At 37.5% G+C, this 13,467-nt stretch overlaps 1 long non-coding RNA gene across 1 annotated transcript; it reads left to right on the top strand.

Moving 5' to 3' along the window:
* The first annotated feature begins 3,203 nt into the window (after positions 1–3,203).
* Positions 3,204–7,140, top strand: LOC143890439 (uncharacterized). The gene is made up of 2 exons (XR_013255187.1): positions 3,204–3,605; positions 6,783–7,140. It is a non-coding gene; the product is annotated as an uncharacterized LOC143890439 (long non-coding RNA).
* Positions 7,141–13,467: the final 6,327 nt, after the last annotated feature.

The following is a 13,467-nucleotide window of genomic DNA, read 5'->3' on the forward strand; positions in this document are numbered from 1 at the left end:
TTAGACTCCTTCAACCTTTCCTCGTGGGTGTAATTGACTAACCTGTTATCCACACTCTACATTCGATTCCTTGGTGATTCATTCACAATTTTGGAACATTTTGGCCTTGTTCCCCTCTTGGTTCTCATGAATGTTCTAGAGAATTACTCGTTAAATTCTCATAGGAAGCGGCCTTACCTCCACATTCACTTAGGTCAGTCATCAAGTATGCACTGCAAGTAACATACCACCCAATACAGGTTATGATCTGATTAAGAGTCTATAACTCTTCCTCTCTCATTTGCAGTGAACACTATCTTTCATCATTTTGCATCTAGGAGTAGGGGGTGATAGTGTTAACAAACCATCCGGTGACTTGTTAGTACCCATTGAACCAAATTCCAGGGATCTCCTTTCACATTGGTTGGGTGTCCATCACTAATGATTCATGCCACGAGCTTTAACCCCATTCCTTGCGATGTCTCATAAACCACCTTGTTTATCTGTGGTTTTGTCAGAGGATCTGCCAGATTCCTCTCCGACCTTACAAAGTCGAGTGCTATTGTTCCCTCACTCAAGTATTGCTTTACGAAATTATGCCTCAGGCGTATATGCCTTCTTTTGCCATTATAGGTCTTGCTTTTGGACTTGGCTAAAGCAGCTTGACTATCACAGTGTAAAGACACTGAGGGAACCGGCCTTGGCCATAAAGGCACATCTGCCATAAAATTCCTGAGCCATTCGGCTTCAGCTCCTGCTAGGGCTAAGGCTATAAATTCCGCTTCCATAGTGGAACTTGTACTACAAGTTTGTTTAACCGATTTCCAAGAAATCGCACCACCACCAAGGGTGAATACATATCCACTGGTAGACACTGAATCTCTTGAATCAGAGATCCAATTCGCATCACTATAGCCTTCTAAGATAGCAGGATACCCCTTAAAATGCAGTCCAAAGCTTATTGTACCCTGTAGGTACCTTAACAACCTAGTCAAAGCCTGCCAGTGTTCATGTCCTGGTCTATGAGTGTGTTGACTAAGTTTTCCAACTGCTAGAGCAATGTCAGGTCTAGTACAGTTCATCAAATATGACACTGAACCTATAATCCTTGAGTATTCCTTTTGGGATACCATCTCACCTTTGTTTTTCTTTAGGTGTACCTGACAATCTAAAGGTGTCTTTGCAGGTGAACTATCATATTGTCCGAATTTCCTTAGAATGCTCTCTACATAATGAGACTGAGACAATATTATTTTATTTTATTTTCTGATGATCTTCATCCCTAAGATTACATCAGCTTCACCCATATCTTTGGTTTCAAAATTTGACATTAAAAATCTCTTAGTAGATTTTACTATGTCCAAATTAGTATCAATAATTAGTATATCATCTACATATACACAAAGTATTACACCTTTATCCCCATTAAACTTACTATAAACACATTTGTCGGATTCATTTATCTTATACCCATTTGTAATTAAGAAACTATCAAATTTGTCATTCCACTGTTTAGGTGCTTGTTTCAAACCATACAGTGACTTAGTTAGTTTACAAACTTTGTTTTCATGACCAGACACAATGAATCTTTCAGATTGTTTAATGTAAATTTCTTCTTCTAAATCTCCATTTAAGAAAGCTGTTTTTACATCCATTTGATGTATTACCAATTTATGAATAGAAGCTATAGCTAATAATATCCTAATGGTGGACAACCTAGCAACAGGAGAATAGGTATCAAAATAATCTATCTCATTTTTCTGTCTAAAGCCTTTAGCTACTAGTCTTGCTTTAAACTTGTCAATTGTCCCATCAGGTCTTAGCTTCTTTTTAAATATTCACTTGCTATCTAGTGCTTTTGTTCCAGGTGGAAGGTCCACTAGTTCCCAAGTGTGATTTTCTATTATGGAATCTAATTCACTTTTAATAGCTTCTTTCCAAAATACAGCATCTGGAGATGTTACAGCTTCAGAGTAAGTTACAGGATCTTTATCTATTAGATAGGTGAACATCCCATCTCCTAGATTTGTTTCTTTTCTTTATCTTTTACTTCTTCTGAGTTTTTGAAACTCAGAATCAAATTCCTTTTCAGTTTCAGGTTGATTTCTTGAATCATTACTAGGTTCTTTAGGAATTTCTTTCTTCATAGGGAAGTGATGTTCAAAGAACTCAACATCCCTAGATTCAATTATAGTATTATATTCAAGGATATTTTTAACTGATTTCAAAACTAGAAATCTGTAGGCTGTACTATTTTGAGCATATCCTATGAATATACAATCACATGTTTTAGGTCCTAGTTTTCTTTTCTTAGGTTCTGGTATTCCAACCTTAGCCAAACAACCCCAAACTCTCAAATGAGATAAACTAGATATTTTGTTATGCCACAGATCATATGGTATTTGACCCTTTTTCTTTGGAGGTATCCTGTTATATATATAACAAGCTGAAAGAAGTGCTTCCCCCCACAAGTTCAAGGGTAAACCAGAACTTATCAACATAGCATTAAACATGTCCTTTAATGTTCTGTTCATTCGTTCTGCTATACCATTTGATTCAGGTTGGTACGGGGCTGTGGTTTTATGGATAATACCATTATCATCACAGAACTTAGTTATAGAGTATTCTGTACCTCTATCTGTTCTAAGTCTTTTAATTCTTCTATCTAACTGATTTTCCACTTCATGTTTATATTTGATAAAGGCTTGTTCAGCCTCATCTTTAGTTCTAAGAAGATATACTTTAGTGTATCTAGAGTAATCATCTATAAAGGTTACATAGTACCTTTTACCTCCTCTAGATTCAAGATTTCTAAAATCATCTAGATCACTATGAATTAACTCTAATAAGTCAGATTTTCTTTCAACACTAAAGTGAGGTTTCTTTGTGAATTTTGCTTCAACACATATTTGTAGACACCCACATTTTGCCTTACTTTAACCAACAATAACCTAATATATTGATCCGTAGAATTTCATTGGTAAAGTATGCATCCTCAAATTTTTTGAAAAAAACAAAATGATAAAGAGATGTACCTGGTGAGATGATTAGATCCGAAAAATTGAAAAATACCCTGATTGGTGAATTTAGTGTGTTAAATCCATGTGAGAACCCCCTCTATCATTGATTTATATGTTTTAGGTCATTAATATCTTGATCTGACTTTACGGATCATCAATCGGGACAAAATAAGCTAGGGTCACTTCATAGCCCGAACCCTGATTCCATTCCGAGACCCGATTTCCGTAAATCGTTAGATCAATGGCAGATCTTGACCTGGGTCTAACCATCCAAAATCACCTAACCTCTCCTCTCATCCTAACCACCCAAACCTCACCTAACCTCACCTAACCTCTCCTCTCATCCTAACCATCCAAACCTCACCTAACCTCACCTAACCTCACCTAACCACCTAACCTCACCTAACCTTACCTAACCTCACCTAACCTCACCTAACCTCACCTAACCTCCTATCCCATTCTCCTATAAATACCCTCTCATCCCACCATCCAAAAAAAAAAAGGAGGAGAAGAAGGGGAGAACCCCTCTCTTAGAAAATTCAAGCCCTTTCTCTAGACCGAATCCCTCTTCTCCATAAGTTTGCATGGAATATCGTTTACAAAAAGGTATGCCTTTTGGAATTTTATTTTCTTTTCTATATTTGTATGATTGAGTGTTGTTTTGCGTATATTTTGGTTACTGTCATGTTTAATTTCGTACCGGTTTGGCCTTTGTCATGTTCTCACTTATGCTAAATATAATTAATGTGTTAGGGTCATTAGAACCTATTAGAGTGGGATCTTAAAATCATTAGCTTTTTTTTTAGGAATTTCGGATTTGTTTTGGGAAAACAATTCATTAAAAATTTTGAACATTTACAAGAAAGAAAACTTGAATTTTACATGAATTATCAAAACCCATTTAATTTGGCTTACAAAACCTCCATCTTTCAATTGATAACAACAGCCCCCACTCCAATTTGATAACAACAGCCCCCACTCAATCTCAAGAACCCAATATCCATACCCCACCTTGCCAAGTAGATAAAAACAACCCCTTTTTCAAACATCCCATTTGAATCTAATCTCAGGCCCATTCAAGCCATTTTTCATATTCACCGTCTTTTAATCACTAAAAAAATAAGAACTATCAAAAGAAAACATGGGGGTGCCAATATCATTCCCGTCATAGTGCTAGCTGTTAGACTTTAAACAGATTTTTCGACCTCTAAACAACCGAATCGTGGGAAATGGTTAACTACAAAGTCGTAGATATTTTCGTTCCGTTTCCAACGAGTATTCGTGCTAGATCAGACGGCGAGCGGTTAAAAAGTTAAGTCCAAAATGGTTGCGGCACACCTTTAGGCATTTCCAGTTTAATGTTGCTGTCCTTTTGTTTGCAACACAAATTCGAACCTCTAAATCACAGATTTACAAACAATGGAGAACTACAAAGTTGTAGCCCTATAAAAGATCTTTCCAACGCATGTTTGTACGTTGAATTTGGCCAAGCTGTTAAAGAGTTACGACAGTTTTAGTGGGCTGCATTTGTTAGATCTTTTAATGGTCAATGGTTTGTCGAATTTGTGCAATTGTCAAAACTTGGTTGTGTTAACGTCATTTTCCAAACCAAAATCGAAAGACATTAATCTAAAGTACATCCAACCTAAAATTAACAAAACTAAAATTCACCCATTTAAAATCCACTGATAAAAATCCGTTAAAAGCCATTAACCAAAAGACCACTAAAAATTTCAAGTGAAACTAAAACCTTCTAAATAAACAACTTTAAAAGCTACCAAACACACTAAATACCTTCAGATAATAAAAGCTTCAAGAAAACTTTAAAAGTTTCCACAAGCCCAAAAGAATTCGAGATTCCCAAGAGCTGGTGGATTCAAAATTCCTTTAGGAACCCTTAGAGCCTAATTTAGGAACACTGGTGTCGTGTCCTAAGTTTTAGGGAGTCTTAGGTTTTAGGGAGTCCTAGAGTCAGGAGTCCAGCCTCATCACAGACGCTTGCTATGTATAGCAACCGTGCCATAGGTCTAGTTACACTAGTCACCCACTCTTTCCCTAGGACAAGCCTAGTAAACTAGGATGTAGGCTAACCTGCATTAGTCTAAGGGAGAACTTGCATTTAGATAAGAATCATATAGCATCTTAGATGAAATCCTAAGATAATAAAATCCTCAACTTGAATTAAATAACTTCTCCTAAAACTGTTGAAACAGTCAATCCCGTCTAGGTCGGTGTCCTAGTTGAGTTAGGCATAAGTAGCTTAGCTTAGGTGCACCGAACTACGTCGACTCTGATCCCAGTGAGGCTTGGGTACGTAGGCAGCTTGGATGTCTGATGGCATACCACCCGCGAGTCGGCACCACAACAAATTGTGGTGTTTTGTATATTAATTTTCTTGTAAATACTTAATCAAATCACTTAGGGCTTTCCATGAAATTAGAATTCTAGAAGAACCTTCACTTAGATTGAATCCAGACAAATTAATAAATCAAGATACACATTTAGGATTCTCATTGAAATTAGATCATAGGATGCATGTCACTTAGTTCGCACATTAACATAGAGTTGAATGAGCCATTTAAAATAAATTTAAAAGAGTTAGCTTTTGGAATCGAAGACCGATTATCGGGCAGGAATGGTGCATGTGGCGGATAACTCCCCATACCTTCCATTCTCGTAACCAGGTAGCGAGTCTAGATTTCTGGTTAATTTCGGGTCCTAGATCCCACATCTAGGTGGCGACTCTGTCAGTCTCTTTCGTGTGGAATTCGGATTGCCTTAGTGATCCCAAGTTCACATGAAAGACGAATTCAAATCAATAATTAAATGCACACGCCAATCGCGTGGGTACGGGAGACCAAGAGAGAGAGCGCGGCGGCTCGCGCCCCACCCCTCTCGCGGGATCAGGTACCACAGTCTGGCGACTCTGCTGGGGATCACCTAACTTCATTAAAATTCCAAAAGATAATTCATTTGAATTTAATTTAACTGGCTCATAAAAACTCTATACTTGTCAGATTAATTTGTCTTGTTTTATTTTCTCATCACCTTTTACTTGAACTTAATCTAACAAAACCTGAAGGCATCATAGATTGCGCAAACATATTGCACACACTTACATCACTTGCATCTAAACCCTTGCATCTCACGTGCACACAGTCCTATTTTAGGAACCCGGAGTGTTATCTAGCATGGTTGACTGGGATTTCATCACCTGGTGCCTCTGTTCTAGAGAAGCATTCCACCCTTAGCCTAGTACCTTTATGGTACGTAAACGGATCTCTTGTTCACGTACTGATACGCCGGACACTGGTACAGTATATCGAACAGGGATTCGCGCTAAGGGAACTCTTGGCCTTACCCCTAGATTAACCCACACATGCATGTAGTATACGAACACATGTGCATTACGTGTGTGAGCCTAGTTTAGGATATCCTACCCATTTGTGTCTAGATTAGGCCGTGGTCCATCTTCCAATGGCTACGATCGGTCCTTAGATACATGAACAAAGTCATGAGTCGAGATCCTCTCTCCACTCCGCTAGATTAGGATTAGGGTTGATGCCTTCAGGTAACACTGTTAAAATGTGTGAAGATTAAAAACTTTCCCTTTGGGGTTAGGATATAAATCCCATCATTTCCAAAGATCTCATAGGATTAGTCATTCATGATCTATCTGTTGAAAGCAATCTTATGCTATCTCATCTAATCTCTTGATCGTGCGTCTTTCATTCTTCTGTCATACAATTCGATCGTATCTTCATGCCATCCCCTAACTGGCAGGAGCAGAATCTCACAATCTTTCGATTATGCAATCTCATGATCTGATCATGCCTGGTCCAGATGATCCAATCTTAATTGTACCCTTGGTCCTTTCTTACTCTAAGGGCAACATTTTTCAAGAATATTTTGCTAAGTCCTTCGGAGTTTACTCTCATAATCCTTGAACTAGGGGCATTCCCCTATGCGAATCAGTCATCATGGTCAGTACAATTGTTGAGTCCGGTCTTACATTTCAAGGTCAATGCCTAGTCCAGGCAAGTTATCTCTCTTTTTTATTTAGAGTTGTGAATCCTGAGAGGATAGGTCGTCAGATGTAATAGCTTTTTCTTTAAATAAAAATTTCAAGTCAAATAGTTCACTTGTGTCTGTTTCTTAAGTGTGCTTCTGATCTTAAATAAGACTCCCTCCTCAAATGAGGACAAAATTGACAAAACTCCACTTGAGTCACAGCAATTACTTGAATAAGAGGAGGAGCGCCAATCCCGGCTTTTCAAAGATGAAATTGAAGTGGTAAACACTGGCACTGAAACTTTGATTCAGTGAATGCCGATTGAAAATACATTACCCTCTGAAGAGTGTGAAGAATTGATAAAATTATTTCAAGAATAAGAAGATTGTCTAGAAAAGCTATAACCGATACCAGGGGCAAGACATGGATGGAAAGCTCAAAGAAAATGAAGAAAGTGAGAAGATATATGCTATACAAGGGGCATAGAGTGGAAACAACTTTCATATTTTCAATCAATGACGTTGGTTCTCAAATTCATAACATAAAGCCAACAAATTCAAGATAAGAAGTTCAAGAGCATGCATTGAAAAGTGATCATCAGATATCAAGAGTACGAATCCATAGATGGAGGATGTCAAAGAACAAGTTTCGCTCTATGAAAGTCTACATCACGCATTAGAATCTTGAAAGAAGAAGATCCATTATCTTACCTGGAAATGCCGTCAAGCTCCGTGAAAAAAAAAAGAAAAAGAAAAAAAAAGAAAAATAAATAAATAATCAGTACCAGAGGGACTCTAGTAACCTAGATCGATTCTCAATCTGAACATCGGAAGGCCTCCTTTGGCCGAATAAATCTCAAAATCAGAACCCAATGTCAAAAGAATACCGATTTGCAAATCCTCCGAGCCTAAATCAAATTTTCTTGAAAACCCATCAAACTCGGGGCATTCGCCCCGAACTACGCGAGACCTGATCCCTACACTGGGGTACGTAGGCAGCTCGGTTAAACCGAGTTCGGTCGATTCAAAGAAAAAAAGAAAAGAAATTCAATCGTTTCAGAAAAAAAGAAGAGGGACAAGTTCCAACAGAAGAGAAGTCAATCATTCCAGAAAGAACGAAAAAAAGGAAAAATCAATTAACCTTCAAACAATTTATCTTCAAACTAGGGGCATTCGCCCTGAATTACACACGACCTGATTCCTACATGGGGATATGTAGGCAACCTGTTCATAGGTTCGGTCGAAATCTTTGTCGAGCCTTAAGCCATTCTTTGTAAAGCCCTATCCTACCTATGAAGTCCTCCCGATGTTCAGAACTAATGATCTAGGTCTCGAGACACGATAAGAAAAAAAATGATGAATAAGAAAAAGAACGGAGTTTGAAGATCTGCTAGACTGAAAACCTGAAAAGGCGGTTTAGGCAAAATTTAAGATCATTCCCCTGCTAAGTTGAAAACCCGAAAGGACGGCTTAGGCAAAAGCTAAGGGGACAGCCTGCTGAATCGAAAACCTAGAAAGGCGATTCAGGCAAAAGTTAAGGCTAGCACGGTCCGCCAAGTTAAAAACCCCAAAAAGGTGACTTGGTCACGGTAAGAGAATCATTATAAGAAGGCCACATCCGATATCAAGACTGAAGATTAACTGAAGTTCAAACAAATTCAAGTAACATCCTCAAAACTGGGGGCATTGAAGCTAAGCAATCTTAGGGGTCATAATTAAATCCTTGAGGCATTACTGTTTTAAGGAAAAGGTCCAGTGTTTACCAATTGAAAAACTATTCCTCGGAAGGATAGACTTACCAAACAAAATATTAACTAAGTCAGAAGCATCACTGTGTCTGTCAGTGTAGTCAGTCAATCTTTGTTATTCTAAGTTCACTCATTCAGAGCTCCTCAGTCCTTTGAGTAGTGCCTTTTATCTAAGTTTTCTCTTTAGAAAGAGTCGATCATTGTCCAGTTAGTCAAATGTTACAGCTGTCTCGGTAAAAGATGCCTGGTGTATCTAACCCCCTGCAATCGTTCCAGAGCTAAGTTAATCCGCATGCAAGGATTTCAAAAAACAAAAAAAATCTAATCTTACATCAAATTCAAGCTCATGAAAAATCTCTAAATTCTTCAAGCCCGTTTGAGAACGGTCTCTCTTTTCTTTGAGTCCATACAACTATGGTCTCTTATCCTCTTTGAACATCATACAATTATGATGTCTCATTCCCTTGGAATCCGTACATGTCTCATTCCCTTGGAATCCGTACAAATACGGTATTTTATTCTCTTCGAGTCCATACAACTATGGTCTCTTATCCCCTTTGAACATCATACAACTATGATGTCTCCTTTCCTTGAATCCGTACAAATACGGTATTTCATTCTCTTCGAGTCCATACAACTATGGTCTCTTATCCCCTTTGAACATCATACAACTATGATGTCTCATTCCCTTGGAATCCGTACAAATACGGTATTTCATTCTCTCCTAGTCCATACAACTATGGTCTCTTATACCCTTTGAACATCATACAACTATGATGTCTCATTTCCTTGGAATCCGTACAAATACGGTATTTCATTCTATTCGAGTCCATACAACTATGGTCTCTTATCCCCTTTGAACATCATACAACTATGATGTTTCATTTCCCAAAAATAAAATTAAAAAAAAATAATAAAAATAATAAAAAATAAAAAAAATTTATCAAATCCAATCCCCGATTAAAAAAAAAATAATAAAATAAAATCCAATCCTACGAAAAATCTCTAAATTCTTCGAGCCCGTTTGAGAACGGTGCCTCTTTTCTTCGAGTCCATACAACTATGGTCTCTTATCCTCTTTGAACATCATACATCTATGATGTCTCATTTTCTTGGAATCCGTAAAAATACGATATTTCATTCTCTTCGAGTCCATACAACTATGGTCTCTTATCCCCTTTGAACATCATACAACTATGATGTCTCATTTCCTTGGAATCCATACAAATACGGTATTTCATTTTCTTTGAGTCCATACAACTATGGTCTCTTATCCTCTTTGAACATCATATAACTATGATGTCTCATTTCCTTGGAAGCCGTACAAATACGGTATTTCATTCTCTTCGAGTCCATACAACTATGGTCTCTTATCCCCTTTGAACATCATACAACTATGATGTCTCATTTCCTTGGAATCCGTACAAATACGGTATTTCATTCTCTGCGAGTCCATACAACTATGGTCTCTTATCCCCTTTGAACATCATACAACTATGATGTCCCATTCCCTTGGAATCCGTACAAATACGGTATTTCATTCTCTCCGAGTCCATACAACTATGGTCTCTTATCCCCTTTGAACATCATACAACTATGATGTCTCATTTCCTTGGAATCCGTACAAATATGGTATTTTATTCTCTTCGAGTCCATACAACTATGGTCTCTTATCCCCTTTGAACATCATACAACTATGATGTTTCATTTCCCAAAAATAAAATTTAAAAAAAAAATAATAAATAAAAAAAAATTCATCAAATCCAATCCCCGGTTCAAAAATAAATAAAATCCAATCCTACGAAAAATCTCTAAATTCTTCGAGCCCGTTTGAGAACGGTGCCTCTTTTCTTCGAGTCCATACAACTATGGTCTCTTATCCTCTTTGAACATCATACATCTATGATGTCTCATTTCCTTGGAATCCGTACAAATACGGTATTTCATTCTCTTCGAGTCCATACAACTATGGTCTCTTATACTCTCTGAACATCATACAACTATGATGTCTCATTCCCTTGGAATCCGTACAAATACGGTATTTCATTCTCTTCGAGTCCATACAACTATGGTCTCTTATCCCCTTTGAACATCATACAACTATGTTGTTTCATTTCCCAAAAATAAAATTAAAAAAAATAATAATAAATTAAAAAAAATTCATCAAATCCAATCCCCGATTCAAAAAAATAATAATAAATCCAATCCTACGAAAAATCTCTAAATTCTTCGAGCCCGTTTGAGAACGGTGCCTCTTTTCTTCGAGTCCATACAACTATGGTCTCTTATCCCCTTTGAACATCATACAACTATGATGTCTCATTTCCTTGGAATCCGTACAAATACGGTATTTCATTCTCTTCGAGTCCATACAACTATGGTCTCTTATCCTCTTTGAACATCATACAACTATGATGTCTCATTTCCTTGGAATCCGTACAAATACGGTATTTCATTCTCTTCGAGTCCATACAACTATGATGTCTCATTTCCTTGGAATCCGTACAAATACGGTATTTCATTCTCTTCGAGTCCATACAACTATGGTCTCTTATCCCCTTTGAACATCATACAACTATGATGTCTCATTTCCTTCGAATCCGTATAAATACGGTATTTCATCTTGCCCAAGCCCATTCAAAAATGATGCTGCGTTTTCATTAAGAATCTTTCAAAAGTCATCCATTATTCTCTCTGAGACCATTTGAAAATGACGTCTCATTTCCTCTGAAGCTGTTCAAAAGCGATATTCCTTTCCCTCCGAAAATCCATTTGAAAATGGTATCCCATTTCTCTCGTTGCCAGCGGCACCGCAGCGGGTTTGTTTTATTGCATTCCAATTCTAGGATTTCATCTAAGGTCTTGCATTATATTAGGTTGCATTGTGTTTAGGGGGTTCTTTGTCGATTAAAGCTACGCAAAATGGTTCTGTCATTTTGACTTTGGTATTCGATGACTACGTCGTCTCTACCAAAGAGGGGCATCTGTAGACACCCACATTTTGCCTTACTTTAACCAACAATAACCTAATATATTGATCCGTAGAATTTCATTGGTAAAGTATGCATCCTCAAATTTTTTGAAAAAAACAAAATGATAAAGAGATGTACCTGGTGAGATGATTAGATCCGAAAAATTGAAAAATACCCTGATTGGTGAATTTAGTGTGTTAAATCCATGTGAGAACCCCCTCTATCATTGATTTATATGTTTTAGGTCATTAATATCTTGATCTGACTTTACGGATCATCAATCGGGACAAAATAAGCTAGGGTCACTTCATAGCCCGGACCCTGATTCCATTCCGAGACCCGATTTCCGTAAATCGTTAGATTAATGGCAGATCTTGACCTGGGTCTAACCATCCAAAATCACCTAACCTCTCCTCTCATCCTAACCACCCAAACCTCACCTAACCTCACCTAACCTCTCCTCTCATCCTAACCATCCAAACCTCACCTAACCTCACCTAACCACCTAACCTTACCTAACCTCACCTAACCTCACCTAACCTCACCTAACCTCCTATCCCATTCTCCTATAAATACCCTCTCATCCCACCATCCAAAAAAAAAAAAAGGAGGAGAAGAAGGGGAGAACCCCTCTCTTAGAAAATTCAAGCCCTTTCTCTAGACCGAATCCCTCTTCTCCATAAGTTTGCATGGAATATCGTTTACAAAAAGGTATGCCTTTTGGAATTTTATTTTCTTTTCTATATTTGTATGATTGAGTGTTGTTTTGCGTATATTTTGGTTACTGTCATGTTTAATTTCGTACCGGTTTGGCCTTTGTCATGTTCTCACTTATGCTAAATATAATTAATGTGTTAGGGTCATTAGAACCTATTAGAGTGGGATCTTAAAATCATTAGCTTTTTTTTAGGAATTTCGGATTTGTTTTGGGAAAACAATTCATTAAAAATTTTGAACATTTACAAGAAAGAAAACTTGAATTTTACATGAATTATCAAAACCCATTTAATTTGGCTTACAAAACCTCCATCTTTCAATTGATAACAACAGCCCCCACTCCAATTTGATAACAACAGCCCCCACTCAATCTCAAGAACCCAATATCCATACCCCACCTTGCCAAGTAGATAAAAACAACCCCTTTTTCAAACATCCCATTTGAATCTAATCTCAGGCCCATTCAAGCCATTTTTCATATTCACCGTCTTTTAATCACTAAAAAAATAAGAACTATCAAAAGAAAACATGGGGGTGCCAATATCATTCCCGTCATAGTGCTAGCTGTTAGACTTTAAACAGATTTTTAGACCTCTAAACAACCGAATCGTGGGAAATGGTTAACTACAAAGTCGTAGATATTTTCGTTCCGTTTCCAACGAGTATTCGTGCTAGATCAGACGGCGAGCGGTTAAAAAGTTAAGTCCAAAATGGTTGCGGCACACCTTTAGGCATTTCCAGTTTAATGTTGCTGTCCTTTTGTTTGCAACACAAATTCGAACCTCTAAATCACAGATTTACAAACAATGGAGAACTACAAAGTTGTAGCCCTATAAAAGATCTTTCCAACGCATGTTTGTACGTTGAATTTGGCCAAGCTGTTAAAGAGTTACGACAGTTTTAGTGGGCTGCATTTGTTAGATCTTTTAATGGTCAATGGTTTGTCGAATTTGTGCAATTGTCAAAACTTGGTTGTGTTAACGTCATTTTCCAAACCAAAATCGAAAGACATTAATCTAA

This window comes from Tasmannia lanceolata, unplaced genomic scaffold (assembly GCF_043159265.1).
Source record: "Tasmannia lanceolata isolate RefF3 unplaced genomic scaffold, GAP_Taslan_0.1 ptg000013l, whole genome shotgun sequence".
NCBI lineage: Eukaryota > Viridiplantae > Streptophyta > Magnoliopsida > Canellales > Winteraceae > Tasmannia > Tasmannia lanceolata.